Source organism: Pteropus vampyrus, unplaced genomic scaffold (assembly GCF_000151845.1).
Source record: "Pteropus vampyrus isolate Shadow unplaced genomic scaffold, Pvam_2.0 Scaffold11, whole genome shotgun sequence".
NCBI classification, from domain to species: Eukaryota; Metazoa; Chordata; class Mammalia; order Chiroptera; family Pteropodidae; genus Pteropus; species Pteropus vampyrus.
Window position 1 is genome coordinate 13,316,512 of NW_011888792.1, and position 5,096 is coordinate 13,321,607.

General features: G+C 34.6%; 1 pseudogene; it reads right to left on the reverse strand.

The window, feature by feature from the left end:
• Positions 1 to 553: 553 nt before the first annotated feature.
• On the reverse strand, positions 554 to 672 carry LOC111731961 (annotated as a pseudogene).
• Between the last annotated feature and the right edge of the window lie 4,424 nt (positions 673 to 5,096).

The following is a 5,096-nucleotide window of genomic DNA, read 5'->3' on the forward strand; positions in this document are numbered from 1 at the left end:
TGGTCTCTAGGAAGTTCTATGTCCTTTGAAAGCAGAAGACTCAGGCTCTGTTCTCCTGCACACCAAGAAAACCTTCTGTACTGGTTGAGAAAAATGTCCTATCCACAGAATTGCACAATATAGTGATCAAAGTGTCCCTTACTCCTCATGATATATATATTTCGTGGGCTTTTAAGCATAGTACAAAGTGTCCTGGAAAGTGTCAAATAAATTCTGAGAATGAGAAGGTTGGTACAGAGTGACTTCATAACATTTACTGTTTTCATACTGTTTTTTACTGAAAAGGAGCACATATGTTTCTGAATACACTGAGGATATAGGAAGACTAGGGTGTACAAAATGTCTGTTCACCTTTTCACTTTTAAAAACATTAATAGTGGGCCAAATGCCATCAGCATCAAGAACAATAAAGAACAATATTAATAATAACAGCTTATTTTTTTCAACTTTGTTATTTATTTATTTATTTTAGGTGAGGCAATCTTAACCTCACAGATTGCAAGGGCATTGTCAACTTACAACCCCTTATTCCTTATTTTTTTATTTTTTATGCCTACAGCAGCATCTGGTCTTCCTAGGTGGTCTCCCATCCAAGTACTAACCAGGCCTGACCCTGCTTAGCTTCTGAGATTAGATGGAATCAGGCCTGTTCAGGGTGGCATGGCCGTAGACAATAATACCTTATTTTTGATGGGGCTTTGCAGTTTAAATAGCAATTAAATTACATTATCTCTTTTTTGAATTTTCTCTCTACTCTGAGGTAGCCATTGTTTTATGCTCATTTTATCTTTCAGGTAAATAAGGCTCAGAGAGATTGTGTATCACCTAGTTGGTAAGTGACAGAACCTGGTCAGAACCCAAGATTTCCTTTTACGAATCTAGCACTTCTATCTTTGAACATGGTTCTAAGTTCTGAGGAGTTATCCCGAATGTGTCAAGTTGTCACAGTAAAATTAATAAAGAGGAAATTGTTGGTTCTACTTTTAGGGGCAGGTTGGCTGTTGGTTTTGTTGTTGGTCTTAAAAACAAGACTTAAGTCATTTGAATCACTCCCTCTACACAAACGCCAAATATGCGATTAAATAGTAAAAAGGCAAATAAAATGATCCATTCAGCATTGGTTTATTATAGTTATCATATTGACTTTAATGAAAGTTATGGAAGCTAATCTATTTTTATGTGTGGCATAATTTGTGATATAGTAGAACACTCGGTACAACAAAAATATACGCAGTCATAGATGTCCATTTGAAAATGTTCATAATTTTAAATTAAAATTGTTTACAGTTGTTATAGCTTTGTTTTTATTTTATGTTGTTCATATTTATGATTTCTTTGATTATGAATCTGGTCAAAGCACAGTCTTTAATAATATCACTTGTTCCTATAGGAAAATATCACTTAAATTATAACACGGTTTCTAGAACATATAATGGCAAAAAGTAGAGAATATATGTATCATACATGTGAACCCAGAAGACTTTTCTGTTTTTATTTAGAGAATTAGAATTATAGTCACCCTGATACCATTTTGTTTTCAGTTGGCCATTTACTCAAGTATCATCTTTGATCTTTTGATCTGTTATGGCCAGTTTGGGAGCTTTTGTTGTTGCTTTGGATTTGGGAATTTAAGAACCAACATGACCCTTACAAGTTAGAATATTTACATAATTAGGAACATGACGGTATAGTCTAATAGGAAATGTAAGATATGAGGATAAGAGATATTAGATGAGAAGTATTGTACAGGCACTAATTCAGAGATGTAGACGTTCCAGATCAGCTCAGGGCATTGGGAAAATTTTCGTGAAAGAATTAGCATCGGAACGTCAAAGGTTTGTAGCTGTGATAATGGGAGTACTGAAACGTTCTAAGTTTAGGGATCTTATAAGTAGTTGTTTGCTATTATAAGGCATTTTGGGGAAAAGACAGTAATCTGGCACATGGGAGCACATGAAGGTAGTTGTGACTGATGGAGCCAGAAAAATGGGTCAGAGACAAATTGTGAAGAGAGCTTTCAATATTGGGTTAAGAGGTATGGACTTTTCTCTGTGAACAATGGGGGAGCCTTTGGAGGCCTCTGACCAGGAAGTGGCATAATCTAATCCATATGTTAGGACTGTCCAGGTGATAGCAGTATGTGTAATGGATTGGAGTGAGGATGGGCAGGGGTGTACTGGAAAAAAGGAAGCTAAGTTAAGAGGCAAAAGATAATAAGGCCTGTGCTTGGGTATTGATGATGGGATTGGAAAAGAGGAGGCGGACATGAAAGGCTCTGCAAAGGTAGAGTTGACTGATATGACAGCTTTGTTTGGGTATGAAAGGTAAGTGAGCAGGAGGAACCCAAAATTACTAGCTTCAAGTTTGTTTTACTAGAAGATCGTACTGATATGAAAAGAAATAAAGAAATCAGGAGAAGGAGCTGGTTAGAAGTAGTGGTAGAATTTTTAGTGAAAATGTTTGGCAGGCATTTGAAAATGTGGATCTTAGGCCTCATAGTCAATCCCATTGAGATAATAGTAGGAGTCATGGAATTAGACAGGTTTTCTAAGGGAGATGATGAGGAAAGGAGGAGAAGGGAAAATACTAGGGAGTATTCCCAAACCATGCCCTCTATAAGGCTATACACCTCCTTCCTATTTAAAATCATGGCTATGGTAGGCCACACCACTGACAGGGGTATCTAATGCCTGGAGAGAGTGTGTGTGTGTGTGTGTGTGTCTTCCTGTATATATTTCCAAAGCTTCCTGTATATACTTCCCAGTAGTAACATGATGTTCAGTCACTTGCATTCAAATGTGTGTTTCGTAGTGGAAGAAAAAGTGGGTAAATTAATAGCTGTCCCTTAGGCACTGCACTTATTCAGTGCACTCATGGAGGTGTGTTGATTTGCACACTTCATTGGGTATGTTATGACAGAAAGTAGGTATTGCGGGCAGTAGTGGGGAGCCTGAAGGCACTTTGATCTGAAATGTAAAGGTAACAAGATTACTGGGAAGAGAATAAGCAGGGAGACCAATGATCAGAAGGCTTTATATCATTTGGGAGTTTGAAATAAGGCACTGTCAGTGGAAATAATGAACAGTGTGAAGCTTAAGTGATTATTTGCAAAAAGTATTTAAGAGTAAGAGATCATTGCTGTTGATAGTAGTCACATACTGAATAAAATTTGCTGGGCATATGTTGAATATTGCCCATCCTAAATAGCTTAAAATTTCAGTTCAATCCTAGGGAATATTATGCAACTGTAAAAGGAAAGGAATTCATTTATCTCCAAAGGCTGATACTATTGCATAGTATTTAAAGTGGTAATGCCCCCTTCAAATTGCTATAGGAAATGAATTTTAAAGGTCGCTAACAATGTGTTTGATAATCTGTAATCTGATCTCAGAAGCAGGGCCATTAACTGAAAATACACAGAACTGCTCTCTGTTTCTGGTTCCATTCCTCTAATCCTTGCTTTGAATAAATCACTTTTCCTATGCATAAAATGCTTTTAGGTAATTTGAATACTATAATTATTTGAATTGTGATATTTCTCTTCAAAATTTCTCAAGGGCGCTAGCATAAACACTATAAAAAGTATGACTTGGTTTACTTGCAAAAGATTATTAGCCTTGTATTGCAATATAAATGTATCAAAACTATATGTTGTATACCTTAAACTTACACAATGTTATATGTCAATTATATTCAATTTTAAAAGAAAGTTGTATTAACTTCTAACAGAGATACTCATATTTCTTAAAAACAACATCAGGCCAGAAAGTTAATGATCTATTATGACTCTGACACCGTGTGAAAAAATGGTACTGGAGTCTGCACATGTATTAAACTTCAATAGTATAGAAAGCCAAACAACATGATTTAGCTTTGTCAATGTTGGTAAATACTGTATTTTGAATAGAGGAAGAGGTCTGTCCTATGTAGATTTTGACATAGTTAATATCTTTGCTTCATTTTTAGTTTCTTGAATCTTTTAAAAAATATTTCTATCTTATAGTTTTAAACTAACCTATTTTTTACATATTCACTCTAAGCATATAAAGTTGAATAGATTGGTTGAATGTTGTTTTTGGATATTTTCCAAAGTAGAAGCATGGTATTGGAAATTTACTTTAAAAATAGAAAATTTGAAGGCATATTTTTGGTTTGCAATGACAATTATCCCAGAAAGTATTCTGTAAAATATTCAAATGTTAGCTCAGAATAAACTCTTTAAAATTTATTTTTAATTTACATACAGTAAAATTTACTTTCTGTTGTATACATTTGATAAACAGAACAGTTCTTTCACCTCCTCACTCCCCCTCGCCCGCCCCCCTGCCAAAAAAAACCCATTCCTTTGTCAGACCCTATTCCCCCTACTTGTCACCTCTGGCAAGCACTGATCTGTTTTCTATCCTAATAGTTGTTGCTTTTCCAGAATGTCATATAAATGGAATCATACAGTATGTGGCCTTTTCAGTCTGGCTTCTTTCACTAAGCAAAATGCATCTGAGATTCATCAATATTGTTGCATGTATCTGTAATTTGTTCCTTTTTTATTGCTGAATAGTATTTCATCATATGGATGTTCCACAGTTCGTTTACTCATCAGTTGAAGGACATTTCCATTTATCCAGTTTTTGGTGATTCTGAATAAATCTGCTGTAAACATTCACAAATGGTTTTTATGTGAACGTAAGTCTTATCTCTTGTGGGAAATTATCTAAGTGTGGGAGTAACTGTATATAATAAGTATATATTTAATATTATAATAAACCGTCAAACTATTTTCCAAAGTGGCTGCACTGTTTTGCATTCTAGAGTTTGGATTTCTTTGCCAGCACTTCATATTGTCAAATTTTTGTTTTTTTGTTTTTAATTTTAGTCATTCTAGCGGGTGTATATTAGTATCTCATTATGGTTTTAATGTGAACTTCCCTAATGACTAATGATGTAGAGTATCTTTTTATGTTTATCTGTCATCCTTGTATCTTCTTTTCATATCTTTAATTCATTTTTAAAGTTTGGTTGTTTGTTTTCATACTGTTGAGATTTGAAATTCTTTATACAATCAGGATACAAGTTATTTGTGATTTGCGAGTATTTTT